Source organism: Bacillus rossius, chromosome 3, assembly GCF_032445375.1.
Source record: "Bacillus rossius redtenbacheri isolate Brsri chromosome 3, Brsri_v3, whole genome shotgun sequence".
Lineage (NCBI taxonomy): Eukaryota > Metazoa > Arthropoda > Insecta > Phasmatodea > Bacillidae > Bacillus > Bacillus rossius.
Window position 1 is genome coordinate 42296818 of NC_086332.1, and position 23147 is coordinate 42319964.

Sequence of the window (23147 nt, forward strand, 5' to 3'; positions counted from 1 at the left end):
GCAATGCGTAGATTCAGGTATTTCTTTTCCAGCAATGACCAAATTACTTCGTAATTTTCGTTGGTGAGGGGTAAATTACTTACCAGCTCACTTGGCTCATCTTTCAGGCATCCAATAAGATAATGCAGTTTCTGCACGTTGCTGAGTGACACATCTTGATGCACAATGGATTTAAAAAGCTCAGAAAAGGATGCCCATTCTGCCCTGCTTCCTGAAAACACCGGCAAAGGAAGTGGAGGCAGGACTGCACGTGAGAATGTTGCACGAGAGGTTAGGTCTGCCGCTCTAACTGTACACCGATTATGTTCAATACGAAGCTGCCTAAACAACCTTTCGAACGTCACAAAGGCTGTCCCCAATTCATCAACTGTTCGTACTTCTGGTTTCGGCGGTACTGCACACAAAGCAAAGTAGTTAGCCAGCAATTCTTCTTTCTTTTCTGAGACTTCTTCAAACGCAATTGCAAATTCTTCAAAAAGATCTGGATTGTTGGCTGTTTCCTTTAAAATTGCACTAACTTCGTTTACTTTGTCCATAACATAGTCAAAAATGATAAGCTGTAACTCGGTTGTTGAAGCCGCCATGACACCAATAGCACACACACACACAAATGTTTTTAAAACTGGTTGCTCATATCTTTTATCCGGCCCGGAGGACCAAAATTATGTTTTGATGTATAAACTCAACAACATCTATTGCCGGATAATGTATTTTATTTTCACCACAACTAATTACAAACCACTAACACAAACCACCATCTTGCTAGACTCCTTGTTTGTTTTCCCACAATGCCAAGCACTACAAACAAGTCAATATGATGAAAAGAGAAAGGAGAAAATTGTCTATGTCCTGTAAATATTCACACATGCGTGCACACCTTGAAATTTGACCTTGACCTTGAAATTTGACTTTGTCATTGTCGTCCATCATGGATCCGACATTTTATGTTCAGTACATGCTACCAGGAGCTACCACCTGCTGGAGTATGCCATATTGTGTGTGTACTTGTATTATAGAGTACATTTCCATCTTGATAATTTTATTCTAACCCGCTACAGTGCAGTAATCATTTATTATGGAGGTGCCCCCCGCCATCTTGAAATTCGGCCACCATCTTGAAATCATGTAATAATGTAGCTAGAAAAGCGGGAAAAAATCCAAAATTCATTAAATAAATTAGTAGTCCATATAATGATTGATTGGATCGACTAAGGTCCTTGGTTCGATCCCCGGTCGATACGAAACAACTTTAATTTAAAAAATACTAAAAAAGTGTTAGGTTTGAGAAAATAAAAACACCACAAGCTCTTTTAAAAAAATTTTATTACATAAATTCAATACACTACTACAAGTACAAAAAAAACACTGACAAATTACCAAAGCCTTTTGGATTCCTCGATTCAAACATTCTTCTTATTGTACGGACTAAGCCTTTTTACATGACTTTAAATGTCTATCCGATCCGTTCATCACCACAGCCAGAGACGGACTGAAGTTCATAGCACTTATATATAGTGTCATTAGCCGGTACAACACATGAGTCAAATCAATAACCATGTTCATTATACGTCTCGGAGCATTTTTTATAATGACGATGTAAGCTATCGAGACGTGAAATTAGTTTATTACACTTATTGCACTGAAATTGTATTCTTCGAACATTATTAGAACAACCGCTTCTTTCATGTCTGCGAGCATTTGAGGTGATAGTAAATGATGCACCACAGTATTTGCACTGATGCGAAGTACGCTCATCATTAATTGAAGTATTCAATGCTGATGAAACTTCAGATGATGGTGGAACAGCACATATCGAAGTCTCCTCCAGTGTAGTCAGAGGCGTTGCCAACAGGATCTGCTCCAACATCGTCGGCGCCGACGTCATGGTTCCCGTAGTCGATGGTACATCCTCCATCGAGTACGACGTTAAAGTCGGTAAAGATGCCATCGAAGTCTCAAGAACAGGCAATTACGCGACTTATGCACCAGAAGAAACAAACTAGGTGATCCGTACACCGTCGACGGCAGTAACAAACTAAGCGTCCTGCTGTCTAGGACTCGTTTATATACATTAACCGGTTTGAATAATACGCTAGTCAAATCAAGAACAATTTACTAAAATACATTAAACATTAAAAAAATAGAAGCATCATCAACAAAAAAGGAAGCACATTTGGAAGCACCTTCAAAAAAGGAAAAACAATAGGAAGCACCATCAACAAAAAAGGAAGCACATTTGGAAGCACCTTCAAAAAGGAAAAACAATTGGAAGCACCGACTACGAAAAAACAGCACATTTGGAAGCACCGTCATCGAAAAGACAGCACATTTGGAAGCACCAACTACGAAAAGGCAGCACATTTGAAAGCACCGACAACGAAAAGGCAGCACATTTGGAAGCACCGACAACGAAAAGGCAGCACATTTGGAAGCACCGACTACGAAAAGGCAGCACATTTGGAAGCACCGACTACGAAAAGGCAGCACATTTGACAGCACCGACTACGAAAAGGCAGCACATTTGACAGCACCGACAACGAAAAGGCAGCACATTTGGAAGCACCGACTACGAAAAGGCAGCACATTTGGCAGCACCGACAACGAAAAGGCAGCACATTTGGAAGCACCGACTACGAAAAGGCAGCACATTTGACAGCACCGACAACGAAAAGGCAGCATATTTGGAAGCACCAACTACGAAAAGGCAGCACATTTGGAAGCACCGACAACGAAAAGGCAGCACATTTGGAAACACCGACAACGAAAAGGCAACACATTTGGAAGCACCGACTACGAAAAGGCAGCACATATGGCAGCACCGACAATGAAAAGGCAGCACATTTGGAAGCACCGACTACGAAAAGACAGCACATTTGGAAGCACCGACTACGAAAAGGCAGCACATTTGGAAGCACCGACAACGAAAAGGCAGCATATTTGGAAGCACCATCATCGAAAAGCCAGCACATTTGGAAGCTCCATCAACAAAAAAAAAGGCAAAAAGGAAGCACAAGTTACGAGATCTAGGTCTTAGTTAGAAATCAGAATACAAGAAATAAAAACATTAAATTATTATAATTTAAATTATTTATTTTATTGCTTTACATTATACAAATGCAAGTAAAACAAGCCATTATTGTATGTAGCCAGCATTCCTCAGTTCCTTGAGTAGGAAGGATATTTCTTTGATGCACGAATAGTTTCCTGCACAAAGCGAACCATGTAGAAGTCTTAGCCGGTCAACCAATATGTTTGGATCTTTCCATGATGTGTAATCATTCTCTTCTACCACCATCTTCCTTGCACCTTTATAATAAATATTATGATCTCTGGTGTCTTCCGTTTTACCACCAACCTCAGGGTAACTTTCATGTTTGAGACGGTGATCATCACAAGCTTGAACAGATTTATTTAATATATCACATCGTTTCCACCGTTTCGGTCTCAGGACAGCGCCACATTCTTCGATCTTGGCAGCTTTAGGTGCTCCATCATAGTCTATGTCTTTGTCAACAGCCTCAGAGTCACTGTAACAATCACCGTAGAAGGAATCGTCTTCACACAATTTACCGTAATAATTCGATGTTGATGATGTTGAAGTGTCTTCATCGTCTTCATGCTTCCTTTTTAGGAGTCCATCATTTTTACAAAGTAGGAAAGATCTACTTGAATTCGGCTGGAATATATTCTCACTTTTCACGTTAAGGATTCTTCCATTGTCTTCATTCTTCCGTAAATCATCAACCTCCTTCAATTTAAGTTCTTTGTCGAGATCGGAAGAGCCAAGAAAATTATTGTCGTAATGCAGATCACTCTTCCTTAGGCTAGTAGATTCATCGTTGACCTCTAGCTTTTACGCAGGCTTGGCGCTACAAGTTCTGCCATGTCTTTTTAGGCTCTCTCTCCGCGTAAACGACTTGCTACATCGAACACAACTTATCATATTGCGCAGTGGATTTTTAACACAGTCATTCTTCTCGTGTTGTCTTTTATTCTTTCTCAAGATAAACTCTTTACTGCAAAACTTACACCTATGTTCTTTCGATACAGCGTCAGATCCCAAATCGGAATTCATATTAGTTACTGAGACTAATGCCAGATACCAATTGAGTGTTTTAAATTAGATCCAATACTTAAATAGAAATTTTTTCATATTTCATCAGCAAGAATTAATATATCTCATGCAAAAGTACTTTATGCATGTAGTTCTGCTTTTTAAGAACAGATGTCGCCACATGTTGCTTGCAGATAAATAATATTTAATTCTTTTATGCGGGATGCGGGATGCGGGATGCTCACTAACGATCGCAAAAGAAGGATGGCTTCGCTAGACTCCAAGGAAAAGGAAGTTTGTCTTGCATGTTGGTGCTCCACAGATGTCTCATGGCGTAATATTAATTTGACTGAGTAATGATATTTGTTAATTCCACCTGATAAAAATATTGCAAGTTTTGATTTAGTAGCAGAAATTATCGAATTAAATGTACCTAACTCCAAATAAAATGACATGTCTCAATAGACCAAAAAAAATCCATGCAGAGAGCGGTTTCTCATAATAGTCAGAAACACTTGAAGAAACCACAGGAATGATTGCAAGCACACGGAAAAAACCACCAAAATATTGAAAAGAATAATCAGGAGCACACGGAGAAAACCATCATAATATTGACCAGATTAATCAGAAGTACTCGGAGAAAACCACCACATCTTTTCTTTGATATTATAAAATTACAGGAAAAAAATATTTTAAAATAAAAATAAAGTAATAAAAAAATAAAAAAAATAAAAATAATTAATAAAAAAATAAAAAAATTAAAAAAATGCATAAACAGTTTCTGCTAGCTTGTAAACTTATCATTGTTGAGCAAAGATAGAGTTCTTGTACAAGACAGAAATTTATGCATTTTTTTAATTTTTTTATTTTTTTATTAATTATTTTTATTTTTTATATTTTTTTATTACTTTATTTTTATTTAAAAATATTTTTTTCCTGTAATTTTATGATATCAAAGAAAAGATGTGGTGGTTTTCTCCGTGTGCTTCCGATTATTATTGTTAATATTATGGTGGTTTTCTCAGTGTGCTCCTGATTATTCTTGACAATATTTTGATGGTTTTCCCCCGTGTTCTTGCAATCATTCCTGTGGTTTCTTCAAGTGTTTCTGACTATTATGAGAAACCGCTCTCTGCATGGATTTTTTTTGGTCTAATGAGGCATGTCATTTTATTTGGAGTTACATTTAATTTGATAATTTCTGCTACTAAATCAAAACTTGCAATATTTTTATCAGGTGGAATTAACAAATATCATTACTCAGTCAAATTAATATTACGCCATGAGACATCTGTGGAGCACCAACATGCAAGACGAACTTCCTTTTCCTTGGAGTCTAGCGAAGCCATCCTTCTTTTGCGATCGTTAGTGAGCATCCCGCATCCCGCATAAAAGAACTAAATATTATTTACCTGCAAGCAACATGTGGCGACATCTGTTGTTGAAAAGCAGAACTACATGCATAAAGTACTTTTGCATGAGATATATTAATTCTCGCTGATGAAATATGAAAAAATTTCTATTTAAGTATTGGATCTAATTTAAAACACTTAATTGGTATCTGGTATTAGTCTCAGTAACTAATATGAATTCCGATTTGGGATCTGCCGCTGTATCGAAAGAACATAGGTGTAAGTTTTGCAGTAAAGAGTTTATCTTGAGAAAGAATAAAAGACAACACGAGAAGAATGACTGTGTTAAAAATCCCCTGTGCAATATGATAAGTTGTGTTCGATGTAGCAAGTCGTTTACGCGGAGAGAGAGCCTAAAAAGACATGGCAGAACTTGTAGCGCCAAGCCTGCGTACAAGCTAGAGGTCAACGATGAATCTACTAGCCTAAGGAAGAGTGATCTGCATTACGACAATAATTTTCTTGGCTCTTCCGATCTCGACAAAGAACTTAAATTGAAGGAGGTTGATGATTTACGGAAGAATGAAGACAATGGAAGAATCCTTAACGTGAAAAGTGAGAATATATTCCAGCCGAATTCAAGTAGATCTTTCCTACTTTGTAAAAATGATGGACTCCTAAAAAGGAAGCATGAAGACGATGAAGACACTTCAACATCATCAACATCGAATTATTACGGTAAATTGTGTGAAGACGATTCCTTCTACGGTGATTGTTACAGTGACTCTGAGGCTGTTGACAAAGACATAGACTATGATGGAGCACCTAAAGCTGCCAAGATCGAAGAATGTGGCGCTGTCCTGAGACCGAAACGGTGGAAACGATGTGATATATTAAATAAATCTGTTCAAGCTTGTGATGATCACCGTCTCAAACATGAAAGTTACCCTGAGGTTGGTGGTAAAACGGAAGACACCAGAGATCATAATATTTATTATAAAGGTGCAAGGAAGATGGTGGTAGAAGAGAATGATTACACATCATGGAAAGATCCAAACATATTGGTTGACCGGCTAAGACTTCTACATGGTTCGCTTTGTGCAGGAAACTATTCGTGCATCAAAGAAATATCCTTCCTACTCAAGGAACTGAGGAATGCTGGCTACATACAATAATGGCTTGTTTTACTTGCATTTGTATAATGTAAAGCAATAAAATAAATAATTTAAATTATAATAATTTAATGTTTTTATTTCTTGTATTCTGATTTCTAACTAAGACTTAGATCTCGTAACTTGTGCTTCCTTTTTGCCTTTTTTTTTGTTGATGGAGCTTCCAAATGTGCTGACTTTTCGATGATGGTGCTTCCAAATATGCTGCCTTTTCGTTGTCGGTGCTTCCAAATGTGCTGCCTTTTCGTAGTCGGTGCTTCCAAATGTGCTGTCTTTTCGTAGTCGGTGCTTCCAAATGTGCTGTCTTTTCGTAGTCGGTGCTTCCAAATGTGCTGCCTTTTCATTGTCGGTGCTGCCATATGTGCTGCCTTTTCGTAGTCGGTGCTTCCAAATGTGTTGCCTTTTCGTTGTCGGTGTTTCCAAATGTGCTGCCTTTTCGTTGTCGGTGCTTCCAAATGTGCTGCCTTTTCGTAGTTGGTGCTTCCAAATATGCTGCCTTTTCGTTGTCGGTGCTGTCAAATGTGCTGCCTTTTCGTAGTCGGTGCTTCCAAATGTGCTGCCTTTTCGTTGTCGGTGCTGCCAAATGTGCTGCCTTTTCGTAGTCGGTGCTTCCAAATGTGCTGCCTTTCCGTTGTCGGTGCTGTCAAATGTGCTGCCTTTTCGTAGTCGGTGCTTCCAAATGTGCTGCCTTTTCGTTGTCGGTGCTTCCAAATGTGCTGCCTTTTCGTTGTCGGTGCTTCCAAATGTGCTGCCTTTTCGTTGTCGGTGCTGTCAAATGTGCTGCCTTTTCGTAGTCGGTGCTTCCAAATGTGCTGCCTTTTCGTAGTCGGTGCTTCCAAATGTGCTGCCTTTTCGTTGTCGGTGCTTCCAAATGTGCTGCCTTTTCGTTGTCGGTGCTTTCAAATGTGCTGCCTTTTCGTAGTTGGTGCTTCCAAATGTGCTGTCTTTTCGATGACGGTGCTTCCAAATGTGCTGTTTTTTCGTAGTCGGTGCTTCCTATTGTTTTTCCTTTTTGAAGGTGCTTCCAAATGTGCTTCCTTTTTTGTTGATGGTGCTTCCTATTGTTTTTCCTTTTTTGAAGGTGCTTCCAAATGTGCTTCCTTTTTTGTTGATGATGCTTCTATTTTTTTAATGTTTAATGTATTTTAGTAAATTGTTCTTGATTTGACTAGCGTATTATTCAAACCGGTTAATGTATATAAACGAGTCCTAGACAGCAGGACGCTTAGTTTGTTACTGCCGTCGACGGTGTACGGATCACCTAGTTTGTTTCTTCTGGTGCATAAGTCGCGTAATTGCCTGTTCTTGAGACTTCGATGGCATCTTTACCGACTTTAACGTCGTACTCGATGGAGGATGTACCATCGACTACGGGAACCATGACGTCGGCGCCGACGATGTTGGAGCAGATCCTGTTGGCAACGCCTCTGACTACACTGGAGGAGACTTCGATATGTGCTGTTCCACCATCATCTGAAGTTTCATCAGCATTGAATACTTCAATTAATGATGAGCGTACTTCGCATCAGTGCAAATACTGTGGTGCATCATTTACTATCACCTCAAATGCTCGCAGACATGAAAGAAGCGGTTGTTCTAATAATGTTCGAAGAATACAATTTCAGTGCAATAAGTGTAATAAACTAATTTCACGTCTCGATAGCTTACATCGTCATTATAAAAAATGCTCCGAGACGTATAATGAACATGGTTATTGATTTGACTCATGTGTTGTACCGGCTAATGACACTATATATAAGTGCTATGAACTTCAGTCCGTCTCTGGCTGTGGTGATGAACGGATCGGATAGACATTTAAAGTCATGTAAAAAGGCTTAGTCCGTACAATAAGAAGAATGTTTGAATCGAGGAATCCAAAAGGCTTTGGTAATTTGTCAGTGTTTTTTTTGTACTTGTAGTAGTGTATTGAATTTATGTAATAAAATTTTTTTAAAAGAGCTTGTGGTGTTTTTATTTTCTCAAACCTAACACTTTTTTAGTATTTTTTAAATTAAAGTTGTTTCGTATCGACCGGGGATCGAACCAAGGACCTTAGTCGATCCAATCAATCATTATATGGACTACTAATTTATTTAATGAATTTTGGATTTTTTCCCGCTTTTCTAGCTACATTATTACATGATTTCAAGATGGTGGCCGAATTTTAAGATGGCGGGGGGCACCTCCATAATAAATGATTACTGCACTGTAGCGGGTTAGAATAAAATTATCAAGATGGAAATGTACTCTATAATACAAGTACACACACAATATGGCATACTCCAGCAGGTGGTAGCTCCTGGTAGCATGTACTGAACATAAAATGTCGGATCCATGATGGACGACAATGACAAAGTCAAATTTCAAGGTCAAGGTCAAATTTCAAGGACAAGGGCAAATTTCAAGGTCAAGGGCAAAGTCAAATTTCAAGGTCAGGGTCAAATTTCAAGGTCAAATTCCAAGGTCAAGGTCAAATTTCAAGGTCAAGGTTCAAGGTCAAGGTCAATGTTCAATGTCAACAGTTGAGGACAAAAGTATGGTGACCAGATAATTATACTACATGGTATCGGCACACTCTAGCAGACGAAAACAAGATGGTGGTCTCCAGCGGATGAAGACACGATGGCGGAAATGATGTCATACCAGTTGACGATATATACCTTGGTATTGGTGGTGGTAGATCAGTCTAGGTAGCTTTCATGGAGGAAGGATCGACTGTTTACTCTCGTCGGGAATTTAACCAAGGACGTGCATCGATATAATCAAACAGAATTCAAATACGTTAATTTTTTGATGAATTTTGGATTTTTTTTCATTAAAATCGGATAATAAATAAAGATTTTCAAGATGGTGTCCAAATTTCAAGATGGCGGACATGACGTCATACTAGGTGAAGATATGTTTACTTTGACATAAGTGGTGGGGGTCAGTCTGCTAGCACCCACCACGGGGGAAGGATCGGTCGCCATTTTTATATTTTGCCCTCACCGGGTTCTAACCGAGGACTCCGAGCTCCGTGTCGTAGAAGTATATTTTTATGATTATTTTGTTAAATTTTTATTATTTGAATTTTTTTATAATTTTAAAAAAAATTTCATTAAAATCGGATAATAAATAAAAAAGTTAAAGATGGCGGCCGTAACGAAAATTGAAACGGTGACGTCATCATCCAATATGGCTGCCATGGCATCCTAGTTTTCAAGGTCATGGCCTCGGCGGCTTAGAGCGGCTAGCTCTTAGGAGTTTTAAGCCGCTTTTAGGAATTTGGGTTCTTTCTAGGGCAAAACGACTTTTGAGGATTTTCGAAATCCTGATTTTTGAATTGTGGAATTTTTTGAGATTTTTTGGCGGAATTTTTTTTCACAGAAATGTAAATTTTGACGAATTTTGAGGAATTTTGGGCAATTTTTGCCCAATTTTGGGAATTTTGAGGGTCAAAGGTCAAGGTCAAACTTGTCCCGTTACGCTATGTCCCGTTACACTCCTCCAAGATGGCCGCCGTGACGTCACAATGTAAACAATCTTCAATCCTCAGCCTGAAGCCTGCGCCCGTATGCCCATTCCTATACTACTAATAGTAAAAAAAAGTATTCTTAAATTTAAGAAATTTTTCGAAATTTTGGGGTTTTGCATTCCCCCAATCCCCTTACCACAAATTTGTTGGAGAACACGTCTTTGGGTAAACGTTCCGCCATCCCCCGGACACTTTAGTTAGTAATGACTTAATTTTAATACAATTTCCTCCAATTTTTCGAAATTTTGTGGCTTTCACTTTTGAGAAAAGGGAGGGGGGGTGGAGGTACAGGACCTCGAATGGTTCGGAACACTCCATCTCGAAAGAAATGATATTTGAAAATCCTGAAATTTTCGAGATTTTGGGGCTTTGTCCCCAGAGGGGGAGGGGTTATTTTGAGGACCCTGAATGGCAGGGAAACACTATAAATCGATAGAGAATGATTTTTGAAATTTTCTAAATTTTGGGGCTTTGACCCTTGAGAAGGGGGGAGGGGGGTGATGTTGAAGACCCCGAATGGCTCGTAAACACTCCAAACCGAAAGAGAATAGGTAGGTTTTCGAAAGTTTGGGAAATTTTTTTATTATTGGGTCTTTGACTCCTTGTGGGGGGAGGGTAGTTTGAGGACCCCGAATGGCTCGGAAACACTCCAAATAGTAAAAAAGTATACTTAAATTTAAGAAATTTTTGAAAGTTTTCGTAATTTTGGAGTTTTCAACTCCCCCCCCCCCCCCCCCACAAAATTGGGTGCGAAGTCGACTTTGGGTAAAAGTTTCACCATGCCCCGGACACTTTAGTTCGTAATGACTTAATTTTAATACAATTTTCTCCAATTTTTCGAAATTTTGTGGCTTTCACTTTTGAGTGGGGGGGGGGGGGGGGGGGTGGAGGTTCAGGACCTCGAATGTTTCGGAACACTCCATTTTGAAAGAATAGATATATGAAATTTCTAAAATTATCGAAATTTTGGGGCTTTTTCCCAGAGGGGGGCGGGGGGTTCTAGGACCCTGAATGGCTCGAAAACGCTTAAAATCGAAAGAGAAAGATTTTTTAAAAATCTTAAACTTTCGATATTTTGGGGCTTAACCACCTGGGGGGGGGGGGGGGGGGGGAGGGGGTGATGTTGAGGACCCCTAATGGCTCGGAAACACTCCAAATCGAAAGAGATATAAAGGAAAACTTATTACCTACCTATGAATAATTTTCTAAATAAATTAATAAATATCTCTATGTTTAAGAATTTACGTACACACATAATATTAAACTTCAAACTATACACACCAAAAAAAATTAAGGATGTTTGTGAAACTATTTTTTATTTGTCATAATGTTTAAAACATTTGTAGGATTTGTTGATATGTAAAACTGTGGTGGCCATAATCCGCTTATCCAAAGGAGTATAGAAATTAATAGAGATATCACCAATGACGTATATATATGTCGTTGGATATCACTCCCTGTACACACCACAAATCTTTGAATTAAGTAAAAAAAAAAACATAGTCCAAAATGAAACAAAAAGTATAAATAACAATTAATTTGTCAAAAAAATTTATTCAACTGGAATGACAATGTTAACATCCACCTGAAATTTAATAGAAGTAGGTAGGTAAGAATATATATATATATATATATATATATATATATATATATATATATATATATATATAAGAAAATAAATGAAATTAAAACATTCATAAATAAAATTATCTCACACTCAACTAAACATAATGTTTAATATGAAATAAAGGAAGATGGCAATTACACGTAACTATTCTAATTAATAAAAAAAATCGACCTACCTGAAATAGTAAAATTCAAATTTTTCAACAATATATTACATAATTGATAAATATAATATCTTGATGCTCAGCAGATAAATTATAAACACAAAACCAAACTCCTTGCAAATAAGTTATAAGTAGGTACTGTAAAAAAATAATTTAAATTGTAATATACAAAAACGGTATTGAAAATTGAAACAAATATGGCGACACTACAAACTGTCAAGATATTTATTTTTTTCTTACTCTCTACTTAGTTCCTTACAATAGCAAAACGTAACGTAATGGCTTGAAAGCTATTGCTCGGCAGACATAGAGGAATGACACTAACAGTTTGTATATCTATGACACACGTTACATAGAATTAAAATATATTTTTTTAACCCGTTTAAAATTTATTTTTTTTTATACAAAAGATAGCCTATGTCCATCCCCAGGATATAATCTATCTCCTTGCCAAATTTAATTACGATCCGTTCAGCCGTTCAGCCGGGAAAAGGTAACAAACAGACAGACAGACAGAGTTAATTTCGCATTTATAATATTAGTAAGGATTGTCAAACCAAGCCAAAATTTCTAGTATAAAATGATATAAAAACATGGGTGCGTGTACTTATGTACGCGCGTGAGAAGTTATACTTCTTTGGCATCATTAAAAAAGTTTTTAATTGCATGCAAATAATTAATTACAATAAAATAATAAAAGGGCTGGAAAAAGATAGTCAACTCAGCCAATAAAGTTAAGTTTAATTTTGAAAAATTAAATAAATAAAATTTAGAGAATAATAAATATATATGACATAATTTGTAATAAATATTATATTCTTAATTTTAAATAAATATTATTGAATTTTTAATATTTTCAAAGAAATTTAATATTAAATATAATAAATAATATTAAATAATAATACATAATATTAAATAATATTATATATGATATTAAATAATAATAAATAATATTAAATAGTAATAAATAATATTAAATAAATTTAATAATAAATTAAAAATTTAAATTAAGTTTATTCATTTTTTAAATATTTATAAATTTCTTAATTTAATATTCACTTTTCATTCTTATCAAAAAGTTTTCATTACATTTGCTCATTTATTTTTATAAATATTATTATTTATTCGATTTAATAATAAATATTAACAACTAATATTTTAATTTGATGTTCGTTTTTAATTTTTATCACAATTTTTTTACAAAATGTTTTATTACATTTATTTCTTTATTTTGTAAATATTAAATAACCATTAATAAATATTTAACATTAATAATTTAATAATATTTAGTATTAATTGTATTAAATAATAATATTTTGATTTATATCAATAAATAATACATACGGATAGTTAACCTCAATTATATTGGAGCACTTGAAAAAGTATATAAGCACAATTTTTTTACTAATATTTACAAATAGTAAATAATATTAATCAAAATATTCAATTTAAATCACTACTGAATATAATTTATTAACACATATATAATTCGCACTTGTATGAAACTAAAATACGTGTTGTGAATGTAAAAACTAGAAACATGTGGATAAATATTATAAATATGAAAACAGTGATCAGAGGCGACGAGCGTGCCAACATGCGCGACTAATAGAGGTTCTATTTCTATTTTGTTGGTAGCTTTTTTTCGAGACATAATGAGCGGTTTAGCGTGCAGCTTCAACCTGTTAATTTTGTGTTACAGTGATGCGCGCGCATCTTGAAATTTCACTCTCATCATTTTTTCATAACGCGTCTAAAGAAGTATAACTTCAAAAATGATGGAGAAAACGGTTAAAACCAAGATGGCATATTTCGGTTACGTTTCCTTTAATTATCAGATGTTAAAGCCCCTTTAAAATGCACACTGCAATCTAAGCATATAGCTGCAACCCATCTTATCACTGTGTCTATATGAACCATGAAGGTAAGAAGAAAGCGAGTTGGTGTGTACAATCTTTGCCACTTTAATACTGGAAGTCAAATTGAGAACACCACCCTACCTTCCTTTTCTATCTGCATAGCCAAGACACTTTTGGTATAACGAAGTTGAACGTTAATTTATTTCAGACGCGTGTGTATTTTATGTTCGTATAGTTAAATATTTACTACACGATGGGCATATTTACGATTCTTCCTGGCGAGTTCTTTTCAAGCTATTAAACCAATAATTTATAGCATATTAGCCTTCATACAGCTGCGACTCTTGAAATGGAAACTGAAACCATATTTAGCGCGACATGTGACGCTAACCATGTTTGGTGAGCCCATAAATAATAGCAAAAAAACTCTAATTTTTTTTGGGAGAGGGGGGGGGGTTAAAATCTAAAGTGCTAAGTATATAATGTTAATTTAACTATTTGACACTTATTGCAGTTTTGAAATAAAAAATTATGTTCTATATAAATTACTAGAAGGTGCAAAATTTTCTGGTATGCCGCACCACAAAATATGTCGCTACCAAAATAAAGTGAATAAATTATCACTGGTTTGTTTACCTGATAATAGCTTGTTCATTACTTCTCACAATCAATATAGCTGTGTTCCAAATGTGTTATGAGAGCTACTATTTAGCGGGTGGGCCCAAAACTTGGTGTCAGTCTCGGCCGATGGAGTCTCTCCCCCACGAGCCAGCCGACTTGAACTCGAGGACAGACGCCCACTGCACCTCCATGTAGCGGCACGCGGCAGCCCGGTGGACAGGGGGAGGGACCCCAGTCCGCACTCGGCCGCGGGGCGGCGACCCCCGCGGAGGGCAAGGGAGTCCTCGCCAGCGGACACCGAGCAGACCGACGGACCACCGCGGCAGACCGAGGAGGGGTTAGGGGGAACGAACTGGTCCTCTGGCGCTCCGCTGCTATCTGATCTCCGACAACCAATTACATCCACACCTCCGGTGCAGCGATAAATAAGGCGCGCGCTCCGGATGCTTATCGCGGGGTCTTCACGGGCCCATCGCCGCGGCTTCCCCGCGCCTAATTACTGGCGCCGGGCAGCCGAGGCCTGCCGGGGCGCACTTGCCCTGCGCGCCGCGGCATTCCACCGGCTCCGCTGACGTGTCGCCGTTAACCTTTCCAACATTCAGACGTGCCTGACCTGTCGGCTCACTGGCTCAAGAGAGACCCGCTTTCCATTACCGACAACAGTTTGGCATTTCTCGCTTGTGGGAAAAAAAAATTTCCCTTCTGGATCCAGGGCTGCACCCATGGGTGTTGCGTTGTGACTTCAACTATACATGTCACGGAAGGCAATGGCGGACCATTGCAGTTTCACCTCGCTGGCTCATTTGCATCTACCTCACAGTGGCCGGGGCACAATCCACCCTCTGTAATGATCGCTTTTACATCAATTTAAATATTTTTTTTTTACTAGACGTATAAACGTATTAAGTGTACGGGGTGATTTGTAGAGGTTTAGACAAACTGAATGGGCGTGTCAGTGGACCCATTTAGAAAATACTTTATTCAGCAAAAAAGACATAGGGTTCCAAATTTTTTTGTTTTATATACTTTTTAAATATTTTTCTTAAGTTTTACCGAACTTTGACTTCTAACCCTTACAGCTTTTTTTTTTGTCGCGTGTTTTGGACATGATTTTTTATATTTAAGTTTGGTCCCTGATGCATCCTTCGTCTATGCAAGGCAGTGTTAGAAGCAAAGAATAATTAAAGAATTAATTCTGAACTCATTAAGTCAGAAAAATGGAAACCAATAGGCAAAAAGGTCAAATTTAACTTAATTAAAAATAAAACCTAATCGTGCTTAAGAAATTCAAGTACTTTTAAAAACTTCCGTAGGTAATGTTTATTACAATGGTATCATAATTTTGAATAAAAATATCAGCTTGTGTAAAAAATAAGACGTAAGGGTAAAATGGAAAAAAAAAGTTATAAAACTAATTAATTTTTCTTTATCAAATGTAATAAACATTACTCGAATATTGCGCCTTTATTTGTAATAAACAGCATGATACTTGATTAAATATTTTTTATTCTTAATTTTTTGAGCTCAATTTTTCCTTTGCATCTCATTTTTTTACACAAGCTGATAAGAGGGAATTGTAAAGGTGGTCACTCGGCTCAAAGTTCTGTAGGAGACGTCCACTCCCAGGTCTGCGGCGAGTCTTTTTCTTGCGTCCACTCGCCCGCCGAGTAGCACCCTCCTTCCCTTACAGCGTTCTTCCCGGTCTTCGTTGACGAGAACAGCTGGCGCGAGCCGCTCCAGAAAGCTCGACCACTTGGACGGAGGACTGGCCACGATTCCCCTTCCGTGACTCCCCGGCGAGCACGTCTTGTCTCCATCTATGCACACTTGTTCACAACTATCTTAGTGTGCAGACGTAATAGCACTATCAACACCATATCAACATGGACTGAGGGACAAAACGAGTCCACTGCACGCATCAACACAAAACTCGTTGATCGTTAGTAATTGTCAGTGTTTCGTACTTGTACTGTGTGTGCCCTGCCTGCCCTTGACTAGCCTGCCTTGTCGCCAGCTCGTTCGCAGCTGTTGATGTACTTAGCACCTTTTTTTCCACCAACACTTTTGGCTTACTCGCTTTCTCACTACTCGCTCGGTGAGTTTTTTTTTTTTTTTTTTTTTTAAGTAACAGGTGCTATTTTGACCATCTATCTGTACCCGAATCCAATGAGCGGGTTTTCCGCAACTTACTCTGTGAGCGAGTACCAACTTGCCAGGGCTAGTTAAGTAGATCAGTCCTCGCGCGAGTTACCTTCGCACACTGCAGCACTCTCTCTCTCTCTCTCTCTCTCTCTCTCTCTCTCTCTCTCTCTCCCCGATGGCAGTCACTTCATTCCTCATGGCCGCTGGTGCTGAGTCTGAACTCATTAATGGGTAAAGTCTCTCTTACTCCAATCTGTTGATATGGTGTTAATGTTGATGTGGTGTTGATAGTGTTATTACGTCTGCACACTAAGATAGTTGTGAACGAGTGTGCACATGTGGAGACAAGACGTGCTCGCCGGGGAGTCACGGAAGGGGAATCGTGGCCAGTCCTCCGTCCAAGTGGTCGAGCCTTCTGGAGCGGCTCGCGCCAGCTGTTCTCGCCAACGATGTCCGAGACGAGCGCTGCAAAGGAAGGCGAGTGCTACTCGGGGGCGAGTGGACGCAAGAAAAAGACTCGCCGCAGACCTGGGAGTGGACGTCTCCTACAGTACTTTGAGCCGAGTGACCACCTTTAAAAATACCTGTTATCAGCTTGTGTAAAAAAAATCAGATGCAAAGAAAAAATTAAACCCAAACAATAATAATAAAGAATATTTATTCAAGTATCATGCTGTTTATTACAAATAAAGGTGCAAAATTCGAGTCATATTTCTTACATTGGATAAACAAAAATCCAACGTCGTGGCTTCCGGCAGCATGGCGGCGCGTAGATGGCGGTGGAGTGACGTCATCCTCTGCTTCTCCACTTCGGCTTCTCCGCTGGTGCGCCGGCACTACTTGCTGTGGGCCCGCGGAGGAGTGGGTATGTATGTACCCTGCGGCTCGGCGCCCAGAACTAACCAGAACGATCGCGCATCGAGCAGAAGTATCACTCCGCGTCTGGAGTATGGTGGAAAGGTCGCGAACATTCTCGCGCTGGAACTTCTTTCTGGTCACATGACCAGGTCACAAGACTGACGCAAAAACCTCTTTCTCTGGTAGTTAGGCAACTGGAAAAGCTGTACTGTATGGCGGGTGGTGAGCACTCATGGGTCAACGAGATACAAACGGATAAACGTAGCGGACGGCAAAATTACAACCGCAACAGATTCAAAAAATGTAAGACGCTGGACAATCTCGCTATAAAGAAAAACGTATTTACTGAGAGTGTTAAAAAATCGCTAAATGTATCTAGAGATCATGTTGCTAAGTTGGCATTTCTGGCCGTAGTTTTATTGCTTTTTTCATTCTGTTGAGGCTTCGCATCTCATCGAGAGCACAGTAAAGCGAAGAATAGGGAGAAATCAACTTTGGCCTGTCTTATGTGCACCACCTACCTGTGCATACATGCTTCAGGTAGAAATGACGCAGAAGTGATGCTACGGAATACTCGTAACGCTGCTTATGTTTGCCTACTCTTCTGTTTGCCCAAAGGCTAACGATTGACTCTACCATATTTCTTTTATTTTATATTAAGTATAAACAATTAATTTATTCGTGTGGAAAATAATAATTTATTTGTGCAATTTACTTTAAAGCATCAATCATTTTTACATATGTGAATAGTGCGATGAAAATGTAAAAAAAGACATATATTTAAGGGGTTAGCTTTATAAGTGTTGTTTTATTTTTGGTATGTCAAAACTGTAATTTTAAATGTCAAAAGTACTAGTAAACGTGTGAGATAGAATTTATAAGAGTAATTAATTTATGTTCGATTGAAGTGTTTATTTTTTTAATTTGAGTTCATATCCGCATCCTTACTATTCTCAATTATTATCTCTTGTTCAATAAAAAATTACTGATCATTTATCTCTACCTGTTCCTGATAAGCAAGAAGTTTCACTTTTGTCGCGCGTGGACTCCACGCACACTTGTAGACTTCATTTGACCCTGATATGGATCGTGATTCCTCAGTGGACTCCATCCCGTGGTTCGTTGTCCAGATCACGAGCGCGCATGCGTACAGCTAATTAACGTTTTCGTCCGGAGATGGTACAGGCGTTCCTCGGCGGGCGACCGCCCCGTGGAATGTGGTCTCGTGCCCCTCTTCAACTGCGCTCGTGGGGGCTGTCCTGTTCACGTGGCACGCCGACACCGCGCAAGAATGTACAGTCGCTCCACGTGAGCCTTGCCCGATTATCTGTGCCGAGATTCCTTCCGCCGCTACGCAGTCATTTGCAGACACCTGCGTAGTTCGCGTCGTTTTTCCAGCAACAGGGCTCATTTCAATTTCGAAATGCTTGTTGTTGGTTTCTTGTCACCCCCGTGGCGGGTCAAAACTACTCCCGGCCCAACGACAACGCAGATAAAGTGTGTGATGGTATGCGTTCCAACCTCTCTCCAGATAATAGCGCGAATTTTGTAGGTATAGTCTTGACCCACGAACAGGCGTTTATGCATGTATAACAACAAGAGAAATAACAATAAATCTATACGTTTTAAACTAAGGAAGCGCATCAAGCAAATAAATAATTCTTCGTGGTTCAAAACAACTAGATATTCGTAGAAACTACAGCTTATTTAGACTTTCAAGTTTTGTGCTCAGTTGTAAACAGGCTTAGAAGGGAATTTTTTTCTCCGTGGAGTAAACAAATTTTCAGAAGTTTTGTTGGTACCTAAGATGTTTCTCGTGAGTTCATTTTCAGAATGATCAAACAGAGTACCAACGCATTTGCGAAGATCAATTGATCATTTGTAACCAGGGTTATTCGTAAATTAAGGTGAAAATGTTTGACAGTGCATGTTAGTATTTACACTGACGCGTCCTTTCCTCAGCTTGGCAGAAGGTTGTCATCTAAGCATAGACAGAGTCAGTATAATACTTATATTTATTAAGGTTTATTTTGTTAATATTTTATTTTTACTTCGGACTCGACTGATTCATGAACTCGAGAGTATCTCTCACCCTACCCGAATACTCAAGATTCTTCATTCTGAGTGTAGAGTGTGTGCTGTCATACCTTATTTACAATAGAAGAATATACATTGTGCAATAAGACCCTTACATTTTTACATTCAACCAGTTTTTTTTGTCACTTTCACCAAACAAATTAAAAACTTTATTTTTGCATGCAAAAACCTTGTAGATATTTGTATGTCATAATTACAAAACCTCCGTCCGTCAAAAGTATGAAACTACAAAAACTTTTGACGGACGGATGTACGACAATTTTCGGGCTATATTATTGGCTGCTTGTCACGTGGTTGACGACGGATGGCGGACGGATGGATGACGGACGGAGGCGACGGACTAGTGTAAGTCCGGCTTAAGTCGACAAAGCAGCGGTGCGCATGCGCCCTTCTTCGGCGAGTGTGTTGGCGAGCAGCGGACGTAACTTCGATAACACCCGGGATAGTGATGCTATACGCCTGATTTCCTCCTTGTTTCACGCCCGCTTATGAATTTCATGCATTTTATATGCGTGAAATTTTTTTCTGAAACTTAAAATTAATTATTTCCTTGACCGCAGCAAGATGACTGGACTACTTTTCACTGAAAATGTTTTACACTACCTGCACTAACTAACTAACTAACCGCAAACGTAAATCGTAGTCAGCGGAGACTAAAATGTGTATGATTGTATGATTTGGGGAGGGTGTAGTTAGCGCATGGGGTTAGCCAACGTTAAGTCTTCTCTGAGCCCCCACAGTGAGGGGCTAATTAATTCCAGGGGGAGAGGCTGGAGATTAGATCTTAAATCCTCCCCCGCCTTCCGCACGCAAGTAACACAGAGAGACAGATAATCTCAATCATGTCTCAAAACTTTTCTCAATACCAAAGTTTATGATTTGACTGAAGTAGCCCTAACTTTTAAGTTATAATCTCAACTTGGAATTAAAATAACGCATCGATGTGCAAGATACCATTTAGAGATTATTTGTACATTTGTGCAGTTATTTACTTTTAAAAGATGTGTAAATGACTTTTTTTTGTTTTTAATGAAAAATTTATTTTTATACGACATTCGTTAAAACATTTTGTTTTATTTAATTATATCACTTTTATAACCTTCTTAATCGCCAATATTGTTCGCATTTTTAAAGATTCGTTGTGATGGAAACGGACGCCAATTAAGTTTTTACTGAGCACAATTCAGATTGGCTCGTTCCATCCAGCATATTTTAGAACCTATCCCGTATAGAAAAAAATGTGGTGTGACTGTGTCATGGAAACGGCCGTGTGTTGTACGTGAATACGTGTACGTACCTAACAGGCAATATTTTCTATAAAAAATATAAAATACGCTATTTTTTATTTTGACACCATATTTATTCACTTTAACTATTTTGCACTAATTTTTATATATACAATCGATATATTTTGTCGAGAGCTGACGATTGAAAATGAAACGAACATCATAGCTTCTACGAGTCAAAAGTTATACTAAATGTAAATCTCGAAACGCAGCAAAATGACTTCAAAATGGCGGCGCTTCCCCCTACAACGCGCGCGATGCGTCACAGTCCTAACTTAGCGTAACGAATTCTTCGATCCTTTCAGTGGTGTAATTAAATATTGGATGGAGATGATAGATATGTAGCTGCAACACCAAATTGTATCCCCCGATTTTGTTATCATTCGTTTTTTTAATTGCCTCTCACTATGGAAGCAATTTTAAAGACGTATTCACGTCAAAAATATTTGATGTAACTTAAGACATCCTAATTGTCCAAAATAACATAGCTACGCTAGTGACGTTTTCGATGACGTTATGACCCTCCAGCTTTATTCGACCAACTTGACTTGGGAGGTCGTTGGAAGAGAAAAGTACGACAGTGTGACAGACGGAGGCCATGACCCTTGACCGAGGATCGCTTAGGGTAGTAGGGGGAGGGGGCAGGCGTCTGGCAGAAGTGCCCGTCTGCCGATAGTAAAACAAAACAAAAAAACATTCGCCTCACGCACTCGCGTTCTTGCTGACCGCCAGACGCCTTCATTACAGGAGTGTTCGCTGACTGAAATGTTTAGTGACCACTACAATCCTTTTAATGTGAATTTTTTTTTAAAGGATTACATACTAAGGTCCCGCCAGAGTTAGCAATGAAACGCTTTTGCTGTCGCCGAAAATTTTAATATATATCTCGAGATTCAAGAGTTGTATCGCCAAACGTTGTGTATATTCTGAAAAACAGACAATTGTACGTTGCACTGTTAGTGAACTTACGTAAATCGTGCGCCTACGTCATTGAGCGGGGGAAAAAGGAGGGGGGGGGGGGGTTGAAAAAGAACCTTGATATTCACCCTTTGCGACCAAAGAATTAGTCGTAACTCTGCAACGGAAAGGGGTTGCACGAGTTACTTGTGCGTGGTCTTGTGGATATTGAGGTGCTCTAACGGGTTGGCTAAGCAGAAGAAAAAAAAAGTTGTCGAGTGAAAAGTTGTGCTGGGTGACAGTTTACAAAACGTTCTGACATTGCTTGTTTCAGATAACGCCGCGCAACGACAGCAGCATTCAGCGCCAGAGGCGGCGGTAAAGTGCTCAAGCGCTCCGGCCTGTTAGTGCCGAACCATACGTGAGCCAAAACGTACCAACAGAACGAGTAAGGCGCCTTCGCAGACTTGAAGCGCTGGGCGCTGTTGCAGGGCCACCGAATGCGTCGACCAGCGCAGAGGCTAGGATGACTGAAATCAACTCCAACCATGAAGACCCGATGCAGATGAACGAAGACGAAGCAAATGAAACACCTCTAAGCTGATGCGCGGGGAAATATGGCACCTAATATTCTTAGGGATTCCCATACAAGTCTACAGCCAAGTGAGCTCATCCCATACGAGCGTCCGGATCACTATTTAATAAATTTGGGTACGCGTTTAACAGGAAAATAAATAAAAATAAATACATTCATAAAAAGTTGAGTTTCATTTCTTTCCTCTTAAATTATACCTGATGGTCTACGAGGTTTGTAGTGATATTACCACAACATTTTTTCTACAATAAAGACACTACACAATATTTTGTGGTGGCAGCAAAATTTTCTGTTGTCTCGACAGTTAATTTTTTTATCGCTTTATTTTTTACATGTAGTTAGGTGGCAATGGCAACCTTCTTGTCGTCTTGTCCTACACTAAGCCAACCAACATTAAAATCTAAAAAAAATATATATACCTAGTGAACAGTTTGAAAAAAAACTAAATAAAAAGAATAGCTCACATCACTTCTACTCAACTAAAGACTAATTACACTTCCCCCCCCCCCCCCTCCAATTGTAGGCTTATCATGCGGTTATAGTTTCGTATTGGAAATAAAATAAATAAAAAGATAAAAAACTATGATCTATAAACAATGAAACTTACGGACAGCGAGTAACATTAGAAAATAAAAACTATTCTTCATCAAGCTTATAAGTTTAAAACGATATAAGCTAACATAAAACCACAAAACAAACGCACACACCCTGACATGAAGTTGCATGACGAAAATAAGAATCGGCTTCGCCCGTTGACACAATTTTCTACAAGATACAAAATTCAATGCAATTAAGCGGACCATCCGTATCAGTTGTCCTTGAATAAAATAATGACATTAAAAATACAACAACCTTACATGGTGCACCAAGCAAAGCTTAACAATAACATTTGTTCTCACTAAGAAACCAA

The 23147-nt window shown here is 38.5% G+C and overlaps 1 long non-coding RNA gene across 2 annotated transcripts in view; it reads left to right on the plus strand.

Moving 5' to 3' along the window:
- The window catches only part of LOC134530576 (uncharacterized), a 384437-nt gene extending 362036 nt beyond the window's left edge, over positions 1-22401 (plus strand). For both annotated transcript variants that reach the window (XR_010074838.1, XR_010074839.1), the window contains one exon: positions 21977-22401. This is a non-coding gene — a long non-coding RNA (uncharacterized LOC134530576). The remainder of the gene's footprint in view (positions 1-21976) is intronic.
- The last annotated feature ends 746 nt before the right edge of the window (positions 22402-23147 follow it).